Below are 19366 nucleotides of genomic sequence, written 5' to 3'. Positions count from 1 at the left end.
AAAAAAAAATAATTTAGGTCTCAATTGTTCTTTTTCTACCATTGGGTATAAAACTTCAGCATTTGTTTTAAGTAGCTTCACTTGAAATTGCCTTATCTGCATTACCAGTGAAATTCCCCCGAAGAGTTCAGTTGAGAGACTGAAGTAACTTGCCAAGGTCCCATGGCCAGAAGAGAAAAGAGCGTCCATAGTTGCTTGTTTTCCCCTGTGCTCCCCAAAGGAGAAGCAAGTTGGATTCAAAGGCTCCTCTGGCAGGTTCATGATTTGAACCCACATGGGAAATCAAGACTTCTAGACAGTTATTCACAACACTGGCATCGTGACTTCTTTTGAAAGATAGTTTTATTTTTCTTTTAATAAAAATTTATTGGCACCTGGAAAAAAAAAGCACGGACAGGATTCTGATTTAGAACACATTCCTCACCGTGCACAGCAGTCGTCAAGGAAGCAAGGCTCGCTGTGAGGCCCGAGAAGAGGATGAACTGTGCTGATTGGTCTGCAGAATGTTATGTGATTTTCTGGACACCTTCTCCCCTCGGGGTGTAGGTGTACAGCCTCTAATTTTGATTAGGGAGCAGGTTGCATTAAATAATGGACAAACAATTTTAGAAGCCATATTTCCTCTTTTACTCCTGGGGACTTTGTGAGATGAAAGAAATGTTCTCTTGATTTTCTGGCCTGTTTACCTTGGAAGCTCTTCTTCCATTTTGACCAATAGCTTAAGATCCCTGTTGGTTAGAGGAGTGCTTGGGGAGATCTGAATTTGCACTTTGCTTAAGTCCACATAAGGAGGTACTGTAGCTCCTATTCACGTCTAAATAAAGATGGATAGACAGCCCTGAGATGCTATGAATACCTAAACACTTCTGGAAGTGATTTCAGAGATTGCCTGGTTTCTCTCTTTCCATTTGCTATGAGAAAGCAATCCACTGAAGTCAGACAGCAAAGAAGTGGAGGGCCCCACACCTGAATTCAGATTTTCTAAATTGTCGTAGAGTGCTTTAGTTCATCCCAATTTGAAAGCCATTTGTAGATACATTTATGCATGAGTAGCCAGCATGCCTTAGATTTAAGCTGCCTGCTAGAACTACCTTTCTCTTTCTACCTACTGAGTGTCAAAGAAGAACACCCACATTTTATAGCTGAACCCACCAAATTGCCACATGGGATTTTAGTGAGGCGAGACTATAAAGACCTGGACTGATATGCCTGCACTAATCGGCTGTGTGCCTTTGAACAAATTTTTAGTCTCAATGCCTTTGTTTCCTCTTTTGCTAAATAGGGCAACGGATATTAGTATCTACCTTTTAGGCTTCTTTTAGAACATTACTTAGCTGAGATCATTGATGAAAAGCAACTAAGCACTTGAAAGTGCTATGAATGGAACAAAAATAGAGTGCAATGAATATTGGAATTCATTTTCATCATCGTCACCAACAGCAATAGCATCTCCAATATCAATCTCTTAATCATCATTTTTATGTTGTTATTGGAGAGTTGGAATCAATGTGCTGAGTGGTCCTTTGAATACATTCAGTCCAACTTCTTTCTAACCCCTTAACTTTCTAACATCCCTGCCATGTTGCCAGCCAACTTATTTGAATACCTCCAGGACCAGGGAACTCATTTCTACCCAGGGTAGCCCATTCTATTTCTAGAGAGGATTTTAAATACAACTAAATTGGGCCTTAAAAGTCTCTACTATTTAAAATAAATTGCTTGTCCTGGTATCATTATTCATATGTGAAATGATTTATATACCAATTATGTAAGGAATTTGCTTCCACTGTGTCTCATAAAGATTATGGATCAATTAGGATTGTTTTTCTTTTATTCTCCCCTTATCTAAGCATGATTATCCTAGGCCAGGATGTGGAGCCTGGATGACCAGAGAAGGAGACAGGATGCTCAGGCAGGCAGGCATCCTGGGATGAATAGACTGTTGAATAGACGGATGTAGCTAAACTCATGAGCTTGGGAGTCAGAAAAACCTAACCTGAAATTTGAGTCCTGTAATTTATTGTTATCTGGCCATGACCAAATAACCTTATCTCTATAGGGGCAAATAAGAATGAAAATAATCATTACAGATACCTAAAATATTATGAGTATTAAATGAGATGATTTAAGCATAATGCCTGGTCTTGCATTGGTTTCTACAGTAAATAACCACTAAACTAATAATGATTTCTATGCTCTTATTGAGGCTTTAGATGTCCCAGTGCTCAGGGAAAGATGGGGCCTCTGAGACAGTGACCTGCATTGGAAAGATGTGAATTGCAGGCTAGACCAACCTATGTGTATGCCCAGCTCAATCTCATATCGGACGTCTGACCTTGGATACGTCGCTTCCTTTCTCTGAGCTCATGTTCTTCAGACAGAGGCGAGTATGGGTACATCTAACATATTTATTACATTAAATAGTTCTTTTAGGGGTGCTCTATGATAAGGATTTCTGTCTCTTCAACCACCACCAGCTGTGACCTTGGCCAAGTTCACTTTACTTCTACAAGTCTCGGTTTACCAGGTGGAGAATAGGACTGATAGTAAAGTCAATCTTAGAGGGACGTGAACAAGGCAATACACATGAAACACTCACATGAAGCACAATACACACGACGTTCCCGTCTGACCAAAAGTAACCACTCAGTAAATGAATGCTTTGTTATTGATTTCAGAAGTTGGGCCATGGTCTTTCCCTGTAAATGATGAAAGATCCATGCCCCAGCAGGCTTTGCTTCCAATCAGACCTTTAGCACAAGCTGTCATTCAAGGCCAAGGAGCTGCCTACTGCTCTGCTAGAAGCCTCGCCTATGAACCTGTCACTACTCTCCAGCTGAGTGACTCATGGGCATTGATGTAGCATGATATATGACAGGTACTGTTTTAGACCATAGGGCTAGAAATATGAAACAAACAAAAAGAGAGAAGTGATATGGTCTCATACTTTGCTATCTTATAGGAGAGACAGACCACAAACAAGTAAATAAAGGAAAATGATTATTTCAGAATGTGGTAAGTGCTACACAAAATTAAAACTGGGTGATACAATAAAGAATGTTTATGGGAGTTGGCATTTTAGATTATGTAACTCGGGGTAAAAGATGACATTGAAGCAGAGCTGCTCGTGATAAAGAGAAGGCAGTCATATCATGATACAGGGGAAGGGTGTTCCAGGTGGAAGAAATTGCAAGGAGGAATAAACTTGGAGAGCTTGCTGAATAGATTGGCTAGAACTGAGAGAACTCTCAGGCCAGCAGGTTGAACAAATAAACAGGTGCTAAAGTTCATGGCTAGGGTTTAATTCTATTGTAACTGTGCTTGGAATCCACTGGAGGCTTTTAGGAAGTGTAGTAATATCATGTGGTTTACAATTTTTCCAATTCAAAAGATCTTTTTTATCAATTTTTGTTGGTATATAATTCACCAATCATACAATTCAACAGTTTAATCATGTTAAGAACTGTGTGATCATCACCACAATCAATTTTAGAACATTTTCTTCTTTCTTGTACTCATTAGTTGGTTTACATTTTTTCGAAGATCACCACGTTGACTCTTAGAATGGGAGCAGAAGGTCAGTTGTAGAGTGCTATGATTGTCAAGATCACAGAGGATTGTCACCTCTGGTGGGGTCTTTACAATGGAGATGAAGGGGAGTGGACAGATTCAGGAAAGAAGCGATAGGATTTTTGAGGGTTGAGGTAAGAAACCAAGAATATTAAAGTTCAGCAACTAGCATCTTGCTGTTATTATTTACTGAGCTGGAAAAAAAATAAACATTTTTGGAGGTTATGAAAATCAAGAATTCTGCTATGAACATATTGTTCTTGAGGAGGATATTATACATCTAAGGGATCCCAACTAGAAATCCATGTGAAAATATGAATTTTGTGATTTATTGGTCTAGATTGGTATTTAAAGCCAGAAAACAGGATGAGATTATATAGGGAGAGAGTTTTGACTCTGGTGTATAGTGAAACTTCACTCAATAGTCTTAACTGACAGTGGCCTTTGGGTCAGCAAAATTGCCTTGCAAAATTGCCTCATCTCTATCCAAATGAGAACATACATTTGAGCACCACGAGGGTATAGAGTGCTGGTTGGGTTGTGGAAAAGAGTACTTCAATTGTAGAGATACTACTATGCCTCAGCTCAGTGAATTGGCAAGCTTGTACAAAACACTAATTAAAGAACTGTACAAAGCACTAATTAAAAAATGGAACAGGAATGCTCATGAACAGATGAATGGAGAAATAAGATGTGGTTCATGCATACTCAACTACAAAGAAAAATGGTGTCTTGAGACATGCTGCAAAATGGGTGAATCTTGAAAACATCAAACTGAGTGAAATAAGTCAGCCACAAGGAAAATGTTATCTGATCCCACTCTCCATTGTTTTGTGCCGCTCAGTGGATGGATGGCTTCTCAAGAGAAGGCTGCTTAAGACTAGACGTTGTATCCATTTCTTCTCTGTTCTCCATGGCACTAGAATGATGATATCATTCATTCAGCACCCACCAAATGCTGGGTCCTGTACTAGGATCTGCGGATATAGTGGTGAGCCAATATAGACAATAGAATTACCAAAACACCTAGAATAGGCAAGTGTCTAGAGACCGAAGTTTATTAGCAGCTATCCAGGAAAGACAAGGGAATTGGTAGACATTGCTTAAGCAGCAGTAAACTGATAAGGATGCTGGAAAACTTTGGAAATGAATAATGTTAATGGTTGTACAACCAAATAGACATGACTTATATCACTGAAAAAAAGGAAAGCAGATATTTACCACAATAAAAGCAAACCTCGGCCCCCCAAATTTCAAAAATAAAAAGAGGGTAGGATGTGAAGTACAGGATGGTCATGTCCTCAAACTGAGCACAGGGAGGGACAAGGAGTCTGGGTGGGCACGTCAGGGAGGACAGCACAAGGAAGGTTGGGTCAGGGGATGAGGAGCAGTAAGAGACAATTTATTGGAAGGTGCCAAGGAGTCTGTATCAACTCATATCTAACTCACATGATGGAGTAGAACTACCACGTAGGGTTTTCTTGGCTACAATCTTTACTGGAGTCATTGCCAGCTCTTTCTCCCACAGAACTGCTGCAAGTGTTTGAATTGCCAATCTTTTGGTTAGCAGCACAGGGCTACACTTGTGTGCCTGTGCCCCCAAGGTGCCAGAACAATCCAACAGGAAAAGGCAGAAAGAGACGAGGTGAAAACTGGATTTAGGAAAGACAAGAGGAATACATAGAAAGATCACAGGGTAGGACCTCAGAACAAATTTGTGGAAGGAACAGAATCCCATGGATACTGTATCAGGCTGCTAGCCAGTTCTCTTCTGCCGGAAGTCATCCCTTGATATGAATATGTCCCTGGGTCCTGAGACGGTGATCTTGTGCAGCGAGGGGAAAGGAGCAGGAGTCATTAACCTTGTTCAGAGATCTAAAGGGCAAGGAAGAAACAAACTGCTCCCAAGAGGCTAATATTGATGATGCTCAGGGTTGTGGATGGGAAGCTTGTTCCAAAGATCCCACTGGGTATCCAGCCAGCCTCATAGTAAATCACCAGGCCTCACAGCACCTTATCTGCTGCCTTGGCTTGTTCCCTCTTGGGGAGCAAGGGCAGTGACTTCAAAATTGCAATGAAAGGCAGGTCTTCAGAGAATATCAGATGGTCATCCTGTGGCATCCAAGTCACTCGTGCATCAGATGGGGAAACGGAGGCTCAGAGAACAGTTATTTACCTAGCTGAACACATAAGAGACATCGCAGGCAAAAAATTGTGATACCCTGTGGTCACTTGCTCCCTTTTAGGAGAGGTTAGAAGTACTTTACAAACTTGATTTGTACTTTTCTCTAGCTCTGAGACAGCTGCTCTCATTGGCCATATGGATGCTATGTCCCCGGTGCTTCTCCTCCTCCAGTCTTACTCTCAAGCGAAAGCTCAGGTTGACTGCGGGCAGAAGCTCAACTCATTCTTATCCCTCGGATGTCATGACATCTTTGTAATGAAAATTGTCAATGAATGATGGGTCTTAGGCATTAAAAGAGTAGGTAATGGTGGTGATTGAGTTGCCCTTAACATTCCCATCTCTGGATTAAGCTTCCTCAAGCCCAGTATGATTGGAAGAGATCTTTAGAATTAAGTTTTCATCTGCACTTCCTCCCTGGAAGCCAAAGCACCTTTCCTTTTCTCCCAATTGCTCTGTGAATTGCTCCCCAAATGACTGAGGCAGATGGTGGCTTTGGCTGCTGCTCTCTTCTTGGGTCTCCCTGGGGTCTTCTCATTTTGTAGCTGGGGTGATTAATTCTCTTAGAAATGGAAAATGAAGATGCTGTCAGATCACATGGAGACTTCGGTGAAAGAGGCAGTACAGGAAATTCAAGGGTATGTGGCACGAAGGCATGTTGACTGGACCACAGGGACATAGGTGGTGTGTAACTGCATAATCCATATGCTGGATAGTTAGGTTAATGTATGACTGTCAACACCCAGGAGCACTTTCCAGATGCCTGGAAGTCTACAGATTCTTTAACACAAATCCCCTCACCTTGCTTTTTATGAGTCTGTAATCAGGATCCTGCAGTATTTAAGTGGAGCTTCTGGGCTTCTAGGCAACTCAGGTGCTGAAGATGAGGAAGAAGAAGGTCGCAACTGTCACTTCTGAAAGGTTCTAGCTCCAGGAGAGCTGGAAGGTAATCTGTCCTGCATACTAACATATTACATGGCAATAGTAGGTGCTCAGCAAATATTTATTGAATGAACAAATCATTTTAAGAAGAGAATCAGTCCTGAAAACTACCCATACATTTGGGTTACTAACCCATAAATTTCTAGCTACCATAAGCCGAAGCTTATTATTATTATTATTATTATATTCATAGTGACCAAACAAATCTCCTTCCATTCAGTCAATTTCAGTTTGTAGTGAAGGAACCTATAACTATTCACATTGCATTTTACAAGACATTTCATATTCATGAACTTTTTTCGTACTGCACAGTGGATTGAGAGCTTCTCAAGAGAAGGCTGCTTAAGACTAGACGTTGTGTCTGTTTCTTCTGTGTTCTCTATGGCACTAGAATGATGATGGCATTAATTTAGTACCCACCAAATTCCGGGTCCTGTACTAGGATCTGGGAATATAGTGGTGAGCCAATGCAGACAATAGGCAGACATAAAATAACCTACCTAATAAATTGTAGCCAACACTGGGAAGAAAAATAGCAGTTCTGAGAGAGAGAATAGCCCCAGATCTCATTTAGATTGAGATGGGGTCAAAGAGGGTTTCTCAGTTTTCTGAAATGCCATTACTTGAAATTCATACCTGATATCTTTTCTTCACTCTCTTGTGCTAGCTTCACCCTGAGAGCTGAGAAAGTACGCACGGAAGGTGCACGGAGAGTTTGAATGAGACTTTGTGATGCGCTGCCTGGCTAGTTGGCTTATGTTCTCTCTCTGCTTCTCCCTCCCTTTCTTTCCACCTCCATTTCTGTCATTTATCCACTTGTTTATTTGATCATCAAATGTCTCTTCAGCACCTAAAATTTAGAAGAGCTGCACTTGTGCTAGGCATATGCCATAAGGAAAATTGACATAATCCTCACTTGTGTGAAGTTTATGATCTCCTTAAGAAAGACACGTTAGGCTCTCTGCTTCTCCTCCTGTGACTGGCAGCCACCTCTTCCCATTCCTGTGCTGTCCCAGCCGCATTGACACGACAGTGAAGGTTGGAGTGAACGGATTTGGCCGCATTGGGTGCCTGGTCACCAGGGCTGCTTTCCACTCTGGCAAAGTGGAGATTATTGCCATTGATGACCCCTTCATTGATCTGAACAACATGGTCTGCATGTTCCAATATGATTCCACCCACAGCAAGTTCAACAGCACCATCAAAGCTGAGAACAGGAAGCTTATCATCAATGGGAAGGTCATTTCCATCTTCCAGGTGCGAGATCCCGCCAACATCAAGTGGAGTGAGGCCGCTGCTGAGTATGTTGTACAGTCCACTGGTGTCTTCACCACCGTAGAGAAGGCTGGGGCTCACTTGAAGGGTGGTGCCAAAAGGGTGATCATCTCTGCCCCTTCTGCTGATGCCCCCATGTTTGTGATGGGCGTGAACCATGAAAAGTCTGACAACTCCCTTAAGATTGTCAGCAATGCCTCCTGCACCACCAACTGCTTAGCCCCCCTGGCCAAGGTCATCCATGACAATTTTGGCATTGTGGAAGGACTCATGACCACAGTCCATGCCATCACTGCCACCCAGAAGACTGTGGATGGCCCCTCTGGGAAACTCTGGCGTGATGGCCGTGGGGCTGCTCAGAACATCATCTACTGGCGCTGCCAATGCTGTGGGCAAGGTTATCCAGGAGCTGAATGGGAAATTCATTGGCATGGCCTTCTGTGTCCCCACACCCAAAGTATCCCTTGTGGATCTCACCTGCCATCTGGAGAAAGCTGCCAAGTACGATGACATCAAGAAAGTGGTGAAGCAGGCTGCTGATGGTCCCCTAAAGGGTACCTTGGGCTACACTGAGGACCAGGTTGTCTCCTGTGACTTCAGTGGTGACACCTACTCTTCCACCTTGATTCTGTGGCTGGCATTGCCCTCAACGGCCACTTTGTCAAGCTTATTTCCTGGTATGATAATGAATTTGGCTACAGCAACAGAGTGGTGGGACCTCATGGTCCACATGGCCTCCAAGGAGTCAGAGCCCCCACGGACCACCAGCCCCAGCAACAGCACTAGAGGAAGAGTGGCCCTCAGCTGCTGGGGCCTCTCAATTCAATCCCCCAACTTGATCCCCCAACACACTGAGAATATTCCATCCTGACCCCCTGAAGGAAGGGGGGGAGGGCTAAGAGAGCCTGACATTGTCATGCACCATCAATAAAGTACACCGTACCCAGAAAAAAAAAGGCACATCAATCAAGTCATCACAAGCTATTTTAGACGATGAAAGCACCATGGAGACTAATGCCATGGTTCCCTGGTAAGGATGTTTTATTTAGAGAGTGTCCTGGAGGAAGTAATGAAGATTGAACTCTGAATTGGGTTGAACATTCACTTTGCAGCAACATTGGGATGGGGGCCGGGGTTTGCATAGAGAATGTTTCAGACACTTTTTGGTAAACCCTGATATTTGCCATGGTTGACAAATCAGTGAATTTCATGTCAATCCCTGAATCTGTCTTAGTGATGTCATTTTTTGTTGGTTGGTTGTTTGGTTGGTAGATGAGGAAAACTATTAAGGAAGGCAAGTCCGATAGTTAAGATTCTGTGTCAACTTGTCTGGACCAGGATTCGCAGTGGTTGCTAGTTTAGATGCAGTGATTCCTTAAGATGCGCTCTAATATAATGTCATCATTTCAATGATAAGACCTTCTTTGAGCACCCAATCACTTGAAAGAAAATTTCTTTGGGCATGTGACCTACTTTCAATATACGTAGACACGGTGCAAATGCTTGCTTGCTTTTTTTGCTGAATCTGGATTCTGCATATGGCTAGTCATCTGATCTCTGGTTCTCTGAACTTTAGCCAGAAATTTGCCATTGTTGCCTGCCAATACTGCTTCCTGAGCATAGTCAGCAGCGGACCGTCTTACCTGCCAACCGTGGATACATTTCCTTTGTAGCCAGAAGCCTACTGTCGGACCTACTAATCTTGGGTCAGGGGGCCAGGGGGGATCAGAAGCCTGCCATTTAATGCTGACCTTGGATTAAGTTGCCTCTGAAGCTACCTGTCTGTCTGCTTTGCTGATTTTGGGTTCATCAGTCCCTACGGCTACATGTCGGAAGAAACTTCCAGGCTAACTTAGAATTCGCCTGCCTCGATGACTATATGAGCTATTTTCTTGATAAAATGTTTTTCTATATACATATATAAGCTTGCTGGTTTTACTTCACTAGCCAACCTAGCCTTGCTAGCGAACCTAGCCTCAGACAGTTAGTGAGACATGACAGAATTTTCACTGGGGCCTAGGAGTGTAGAATGAAAGTCTTTAGAGTCCTGTCTATCTCCTCCTGGGTCTACAGTCTAATGTACTTGACCATAGCTTAGAACATCAGGTGCCTGGATTGATACTCATCATCAGACTAGCTTCAGGCACATGCACCACATATTAATCATGAGCAGAGATGTTACCTATAGAACCCATCACCTATTTTTGCTCTTGAGCAAAAGTAGATAACAAGAGGCTGTAGACACCACGCTAGGAGAATCAAACCCTTGTCTGTTTTATTTCTAAGTTTGTGAATCTAATCACTATACTAAGGGACAGGTCCAAGGACAGTGGCCCATTGGACAGTCTGGGCCCTTTTAAAAGAATATTTCTTTTACCTGTATTTGTGCCTTCCATATATTTGAGTGAAGTTATGTATGCAGTTAGTATCCCTCCTATATTTTTATAAAGTTAGAATATCTATCTTGCATAAGAGAACAATTAAAACAAAAAATATTTTACCTACTGCCTTCTCTCCTCCTTTTTTAAAATATTTTTTTAATAAAGCTTCATTACTTTCTCCTAAAGGCTAATGCATCACTGGGAATAAATTAGATTTTATAATAATGCCTCCTGTTTGTGCAGAATTTTAATTCTTTCCCCCAAACATCCATTGTATAATTTCCATGTGGAAATGCATTCAAGCCAGGGAATCCAGTGGCGGCGGGTGGGGGTGGGGAGGCTGAATGTTTGAGAGGCAAGCACACGTGTGCCCAGCAAACACATGGTGATCGGCCTCCGTGAAGGTTACAGCCATGACAACCCTATTGGATAGCTCTACTTGGGGTGACTAAGAGTGACAATTCACTTGATTTCATCAAACAACAATGACAAAAATGATACCACTCAGCTCTGTGACTGTAGGCAAATGGCTCAGCCATTTGGAGTTTTGGTATTCTGTAGAGCTGAAATGGTGAGGTGAAATGGAATTGAGCTGTGCAAAACACCTCAATGAGGCCAGCATGGAACACAGCTACACTTTGGATGGATTTCATAATCACCACTTGCTCATGAATGAGTCAGAATAGACTTGACGGCAGCGAGCTTGCTTTTGGGTTTGTGAACGGAGGTGTGCAAGACTCAGAAAGAAGAAGTCCTTTTCCTGGTGTTGCACAGCAAGTTAGAGCCGGAGCGGAGACCCAAGTCCTGGTCCCCAGGCACCAGGTGCAGAATGACTCAGGTGAAAAAGAAATCTAAAATGCCCCTTGGAAAACGGCCATGATCTCATTGCCTGCCTGCCTCTAACTTGCATTAACGGAATCTTTCATCATCCTTCTTGCCTCTCCTCAACCTCTTCCTGCTGCACCAGGAGTTGCAGCCCTTTGTAGTGTGCAGAAGTCTGAATATGTAGAAAATGCTTGTCACGTTCAACTCTTGCTCTCTTCCTCTGGGGCAGCCCGTTTTCATAAAAATAGGACGGTGAGGAGGAGGAATATCGGTATGATCTTTATCATCATTCATCGGGAGCAAACTTGAATTGGTTTCTTTTTGAGGAAAACTTCCTCTGAAGACTGACAAGGCTGTAGAAGATAGTACAGTCACTCAGGCGGCCTAAGGGAAGCACAAGATGATAAGAATCCCTTATGTGCATGCCAGGCTTGAATGTTTTCAAAGCTTTTCCATTTATAGCATCTAATTTCATCCTCTCAGCAGTCTTGTGAGGTAGGCAAGATAGGAGATCTTGTTCTGTGGATAGGTAAACTGAGTCCCAGATAATTTTGAAGGTCATATAATGGCAGAACCATTTGTTTCTTTACTTGCTAGATTAGCAAGTGCTTAATAAGTAGTCAGTATATGCTGATCCCTCAGTGCCACCAAGTTGATTCCAACTCATAGCAACTGTATAGTGACCCTTATGTTTTTGAGTCAAAATTGGTGTGATGGCAGTGAGTTCATTGTTTCTTATGTGCTGAGCCTTGTCCTAAATATGGGGAGATAGTTAAGGCACTTACCTTGATCTAAAAAAAACAAAACCATACTAGTAGGATAGACAGGTGCAGGCACATGTATAGGACATTATAATAGAGTGGGTAGACACAGTAATACACTGGGGAGTGGAAGGAAGGGTGGGTGAGAAATACCCAGTTTAGCTTGAGAGGAAGCATTAATTCCAGAAGGCTTCTTACAAGAGGGGATACCTGCAATTGAAAGGCTGAAGAGCAGTAAGTCAGGTGCAGAAGTTAGAGACAGATAGCAGATGCAAATGTGTAGCAGGAGCAATAGCTTAAGAATGGAAATAGAAACTAGAATGTGAAGTTAGAGGTTATAGAATTTAGGCCCTGCACACCCTGCTGAAAATCTTGATTGTATCCTGTGGCTGGGAGTAGCGGTGACTGATGAGGTCATTGAAGGGTTTTAGGCTTGAAACAACAGAATTAATTTCAACAGGGCTAGAACTCAGGTCTTTGATTTTCTAAAATAATCCTCTTGTGGGCCCAACATCAATTCTTCATAGATAGGGTCCCTAAGTTGGCCCTCAACACAAGGCTCCTAGAGCACACCAGACCTTAAGGCTGTTTGGGAATCCAGTGTTGGCAAATGCAGGTGTTGATATCTCTAAGGTCATATATTCTTGTTCTGCTGGGCTTCTTTTAAGCATCTTCTTTTCAAGTCTTAAACCTCACCCATCCTTGGCCTATAACATACCCCTTCTGTCCATGCAAGCCTCTTATCCATCAATAACAAATTATTCCCTTATTCCACCCTGGGCATGAATATTGCCATTGTAAATTTCTGGGTTGGCACTAAACCCAGGCTTTGGATTGAAGGTTGCTATCCTTTAGTCCAAAGCCTAAAGCAAAGATGTTGGCATTTCACCAACCTGTACTCTGCAGGGTATCAATTGCCTGACTGTCCACTTGATAGTTTTTATCCTTTGAAATCCTAGATGTAAAACATGTCGCCTATGTTGTTTGGAAATAATTTGAACTGTTTAGTTGAGTTTTAACAATCCTGAACCATATGCCCTTAGGTAACCTCTACAAGCCTCATCTCCTTATATGTAAATTGGTGATACTATTAATACCTGTCTTAGAAGATTTCTGTGCTATTTAAATGAGAAAATATGTGTGGAGTATTTGATAAAGAAAGTACTTAACGTAGTAGATAATAAATCATTGAGGTGTTTCCCCCCCCCCATTATTGTTAAAATAACTATATAATGCATCTGAGGAAAATGCAGCAACATAATTAGACTTTCCCTTTGCAGAAAGTGAAAATGCCTGTTGCTTATTGCATCCAACAGGGCTTTTAGGGAGATGGAAAGGAAGGCGGAACACTGCAGTGATGAAGCATGGAAATCAGTGGTCATAAGTCCATCCTAGTTACTGACTTCTCTGTGACCTGAGGTAAACAAAGCCTTCCCTCTTCTGTCTTCTTATTTCATGCACTTGAAAACTGACAGGACAGCACTATCAGTTATCACAGTCCATGATTCCCCCATTGAAGTCTTGACTGTGCCTGTTCTCCAGCCTCTGCAAAATTTGGACACATCCAGGGTGTAGCCCTCTCACTGGGTCTGAAATCCGTGCCAAAGGCAGTCCACCAGACACTGCCTGGGAAAAGGACCTGATGTGGTGGTTCTGTCCATCATAGAGATACCAGCCCCCAACACCCACACTGGCACCTGTGCTCCTGGAATTGGAGGCTGGTGCTAGGAGTCGGACTCCTTGGCCCTTTGCACCATTCCAGAGCCTCTCATAAGCGCCAGTGCAATCTGGGATCTTTGTCATCAGTTTTGCTAGACTCGACACTCTTGTTCTTTGCTTTAGCTTCTTTGAGAGGTTTTGTGCCTGAACAGCCTGCAATAGGAAAGGTCATCTGACAGGCCAGAGTGGGACCAGTAAGGGAGCTGGAAAAGAAGGAAGCAGAGGCCAAGGTGGGGCTCTGAGCAGATGTTAAATGGGTGAATGGTGGGATGTACTGGGTGTGCTTGATAGAGATGGACTAATAAGAGGTTGAGAAAAGTGAACCAAACCCAGACCCAAACTCACGGTCATCAAGTCAATGCAGACTCACAGCGGCCCAGTCGCAACATGTTAGGACTGCCCCTGATTTTCTGAGACTAGCTCTGTACAGGAGTAGAGAGGCCCGTCTTTCTCCCTGGGAGAGGTTGGTGGTTTCGAACCGCTGACCTTGCGATTAGTAGCCCAACGCATAAGCACTAGCACCAGAGCTCCTTGAGAAAAGTGAAGGCATGGAATTAAAAAAGAGAGCCGGGGGAGGATGGAGGAGGACCAGCACAAGGTTTGTGACAGAGAAAGCATTACATAATTAAGAAAACATTGCCACATCAATGTTGAATAAAGTTGAGAGAGAAAATAGAAGAAAAATGTAGAGAGAAGGAAAAAAGGAAAATGTGATACAGAGAAGATAAGAGATCAGAGAGAAAGAAATGAATAGGCTGAGTTTATGCGGAAGAAAGGAAGGAGCCTGTACGAAAAGCATGCTAAAGTTTGCACTGAGGTATTTATTAACTTGGATCGGGAGCTTGAACATCCCCAGCAGCAGCGCATGAAAAAGGCCTGATGTTCTGTTTCAGCTAAGATCACAGCCACGGAAACTCTATGGGGCAGTTCTGCTCTATAACCCATGGGGTCACATATGTTACATGTGTGACCACAGTGGCTTTGTTTTTTGATGTTGCCTTTGGTTTTTCATAGACCGTAGAATGAGAAACATAGATGAAATATGATGCAAAGGGTACACTTATTCCCATACCCTTTGCTATAGCTAGCTGAAGTTCTAACACTGGACTTTAGAAATTGTGTGTGCATGTACACATGGGCATGAACACATTCAGGTACTGACTTCTATTAAAATCCAGAACTTTCTGGGCTACACATAGGGAAGTAGGCATAGCCACAGGGAATCTCAAATATTCTCCTACATTTGAGGTCACATAATTTTACCTATTCTTAAGAGCCATGGACAAGGAGAATTGGAAACACCAAGAAGTGGTTTAGGCCAGGGGTCCCCAACATGATATTTTCATACAACACAGGACTCAGCAATACAGTTTGTGTGTGTGTGTGTGTGTGTGTGTGTGTGTGCACGCGTGTGTGTAGCAGGTGAACATATTTTAATCAGTCTTTATGAGCATATAGTTTTAAGGACTCATGACAGCACCGAGGGTTAGGTACTGGGGTACTAACTTTAAAAATGGACGTTCAAACCTACCAGCCATTCTTCAAAAAATAGATGAGGCTGCCTGCTTACGTAATGCTTTAGTCTTGGCAACTCTATATAGGGTCTTATGAAGAATTGCCATGATGGCAGTGGGTGTGGTTTGGAGTTATATAGTTTTAAGGAGCCCTGGTGGTGGCACAGCAGTTAAAATCCTTGGCTGTTAACCAAAAGGCAGGCAGTTTGAACCCCCAAGTCACTCTGAGGGAGAAAGATGTCACAGTCTCCTATTATAAAGATCTGCAGCCTTAGAAATACTATGAGGGTGCTCTACTTTGTCCTGTCCGCTTACTGTGAGTCAGAATCAACTCGGCAGTAATGGATTTGGTTTGGTCTATGTCGTTGCATACCTAAATTAAGGAAATGCATTTCTAGTTTAAACTTTTCATCTTAGAGATAAGGCTACTGAGGCCCCCAAAGAGAAATTGACTTGCTCAGGAAATCAGAATAAGTGGTGGAGTTGGCTGAAATCCAGGTCTCCCACTTTCTGGTCAATGAGCTTTCTACTTGCCTGTGCTCACGCCATAATCCCCCTCTGATAATCCTTCTTAAAGCCCCAAGCAATTGATCCTTTAATTAGGGTCTACCTGACAAATTCTAAACTTCTGATTATTACATTCAAGGTTTAGAAAAATGTATTTGCCTTATGATTACTTGTCATGGTGGCTACCTTTGAATTATATGAGCATTAGACATGGTGTGATTGTTGTGACTTGCCCTTGATTTATGGAATAAGTGCATGTTGGGAAAATGACATATTAATCAAATTTATACAAATCAAATTCTATCTTTCCATTGATTTACTTCATCTCAGAGTGTTTTATCTTCGTTTTTGCATTCTTTTCCTTTGGCAATTGCTCAAAACTTTTTTGTACATGTTAAAGAAAAAAAAATACTAGACTGAGAACCTGAATAAATTGGTACCAGGATCAGCTCTGCCACAAACTCACTACATGATCTGAAATATCTTGAATCCTTTTGCACCTTATCCTTCCCCAACAAACACAGCACAAAAATGGGACCGTGTGTGCTAAAGAATCTCTACCAGCTGATTTGAGTGTAGATTCTGTCACCTGCAGTCAATAGGGTCCTAAGAACTACAGGGGCTCAATTCCAGACCTACTGAATCAGAATCGCTAGTTAGTATTAGGTCCCAGTCATTGGTATTTGTGCCTATTTAGATTTAGCCAGGTCTGAGAACATGGCTTGCTATTATGAAGAGGGGAAAGAAGGCAGCTGAGTAGAGTCCAGATATCAGGCTTCTCATTGAGATTCATCATTAACCCAAGAGGCTCTATATGTCATTTTACTTCTAGTCCTCAATCTTCTCAGCTGGTAAGTGGAGGTAATCCTCAGTTCAAGACACATGCGAATGTCGCAAGTTTGCATTTCCCAGGAAGTAGATTCTGAGAAGGGAGTAGCAAACAGGACGTTCACTGGGGAGTACTCTCAGGCTCCTGTGAAATGGAAGGAAAGGGAAGGCGAAGAGGGAGGGAAAGACGGAAGCAGGGCTGGGCAAAAGAAGTTGAGCTGAGATGCAGGTTCCACAGGGAGATCTGGAGCTGAGAAGGCTCTTCAAAGTTGTTCTGAGTGGGTGTGAATGAAACCAAGTTTATTCTCACTACTAATGTGGACCACACACTTTCTTCCACCCAGGGAACATGGACTGAGAGGCAAGTTTTCCTGGAGAGAGATGTGCCCTGCATTGATATGTAAAGTAAGCTCATCAGCTTCCCCTGCGAAGTTCTCTTCCACTTTTACCGCTTGGCAATTCCAGTGGCAACCCCTACTCATAGGACCTCCTCCAGTGTCAGAGTAGACATACTCCTTGCGATTTGACTGACATGTAGATTGCCAGACTTTCTTTCCAAAGCACCTCTGGGGGGACTTGAACATCCAAGCATGAAGTTAGCAGCCAAGCATGTTCATTGTTAGTACCACCACCCCCGCCCCACCCCAAATAAAACAAAAACAACTCACTGTCAGTAAGCCGATTCCAACTCACAGGTTTCCTCTGTTTCCTATTAAAGAAAAAGGGCGCCTCTATGCACTTAGACACTGAGCCAGAAACCCACAGGCCAACCTCTTTCAACCACTAATCCAATTAATCTGCACCTCCTTTGGATTTTGCCTTCAAATCATTTTACAATGTGCCCCTCTATTCTTTACTTCTGCTACCCCTGCCTTAGTTTCCTATAATTTCTCATGAGCCTATACCAACAGTTCTCTAATTGGTCTCCCAGCTTCCCAAATTGTCTCTCTTAAATATATCCTGTGTGCACTGCCAGAGGGATCTTTTTCTAAAACGAAGGGCTGAGCCTCTCCAGTGATCTCTGCCCGCAGGACACAGGTAGACGTTCAGTTTGTCCCACAGAGTCCGTCTTCAGGTGGTTCTCCGTTGTATCCCTTGTCTCCCTCACAGTAAGCTGCTCAGAGCTCCTGCACACCATGCACTGGCAGTGACAATCCCAGCTTCCCGCACTTGCTTTTGATCTTCACTCCTCTTGGAATGACCTTCCCTTCTCTGGCTGTCGAATTCTTGTGCTTTCTGGACTCCGTTTTTCAGAGTTTCTGTCCAATAGAACTCATCTCATCTCTGTACGTAACGATGCTTTTGCCTCTGATTGGAACTAGTAATTCTAATATTGAACATTTCCTGAGTGCTCCAGGCATTGTGACTATAATTAATACTGCATATAACCCATGGCTGTTGTGCCTATTCCTTCCTACTCCTCGCCACCTTATGTTCCATTCCTGCGGTGTGAGTCTTTATTGGAGCAGACAGCCTAATATTCTCTAGAGGAGTATCTGGTGGCTTTGACCACTGACCTTGAGGTTAGAATTCCAACACTTATGCAGAGAGGGGTCCTTACAAATAATTTATATAGCTCATGTCCATTAATTCACAAAGTGTGAACGCTGGTACAGTATTATCTCTATTAGATAGCTGAATAACCCCAGCCTAGGTAGTTAGTATGGCTGAGGTTTGAAATCAAGGAAGGCTGATTATAATAGAGGAGGTGAAAGAGTTAGCTTTCTGCTAATCAAATACTGGAAATGGAACATGGTTTGGGATTTGGTCTGTTGAGATTTAGTTTGTTAAAAGGGATCCAGGATCTGCACCTTGTAACTGCTGTCACAAGTTCCTTCTGTCAGAACTTGCAGGAATACACATAGAATTTCTTGAATAAACTTGGTCACTGTCTTTGGTTAAAACAGTGATGGGCTTGCTGTACCCCTTGTCTGTTGACCACAACTATAGTCCTTTTGTTTTATTAATCTTTATAGATGAGTGGTACAAAGTGTACCTAGAGTAGTGCCAAAACTCAAACCTCCCTGATACTTACTTGATCATGACTCATAGTGACCCTAGGGGGCAAAACAGAACTGCCCTTTGGTTTTTCCTGAGACTATAACTCTCGACAGGGACTGAAAACCTCATCTTTCTCCATTGGAGTGGCTTGTATATTTGAACTACTGACCTTGCTTATCCAACAGTGCCACCAGGGCTGCCTAGCACGTAGAAAATTTCCCAACCTGGCATAGGGCTTGGACATAGTTTTGTGTTAAATAATTTCTCATCTCTACTTTATAAAATAATGTGGTGGAAGGAAGCCATAAATCATAGTTATCCTGGTTTTAAATCATGTAGGGTCCCCTTGTTCTGTTCAAATAACTCTTGGGTATTTTAAATTTTATTTACAGTTTTCCCATGAATACCACTAAGTGTTCTAGGATTACTGTTCATTGCAGTACTATCCATAGTTTATTGTGATTCGTACATAACATATTGAATGACTGCATAAGCAACAAAAGAGTCATCTGGTATTCTTTGCTTTCAGTCAAGATTCATCTGGTATCAGTAATGATATCACTCATTCCACATCCTCTTCTGAATCTGGATTGAAAATCTAGCTCTTTTATGCCCTGGTACTGCTGTAAACATTTGTCAGCAGCATTTACTTTCATGAAATATTAATGATACTGTTTGATTTGATAATTTCTACTTTCTGTCAGATCAGCTCTTTTTGGAATGGACATCAAAATGGATCGCTTCTGGACAAATGACCAGGTATCTGTTTTCCAAATTTCTTGCAATAGACAAGTGAGTACTTGCAGCATTGTAATCATTTGTTGAAATATTTCTTTGATAATCTTTCAGTTCCTAGGATTT

General features: G+C 42.5%; 1 pseudogene; it reads left to right on the top strand.

The window, feature by feature from the left end:
- Positions 1 to 6328: 6328 nt before the first annotated feature.
- Positions 6329 to 9348, top strand: LOC101656011 (annotated as a pseudogene).
- The last annotated feature ends 10018 nt before the right edge of the window (positions 9349 to 19366 follow it).

The sequence above is a fragment of the Echinops telfairi genome, unplaced genomic scaffold, assembly GCF_000313985.2.
Source record: "Echinops telfairi isolate 266 unplaced genomic scaffold, ASM31398v2 ScPeMD7_7469;HRSCAF=8507_0, whole genome shotgun sequence".
NCBI classification, from domain to species: Eukaryota; Metazoa; Chordata; class Mammalia; order Afrosoricida; family Tenrecidae; genus Echinops; species Echinops telfairi.
The sequence above is the reverse complement of the archived record's forward strand: the minus strand, read 5'-3'. Positions and strand labels throughout refer to the sequence as shown.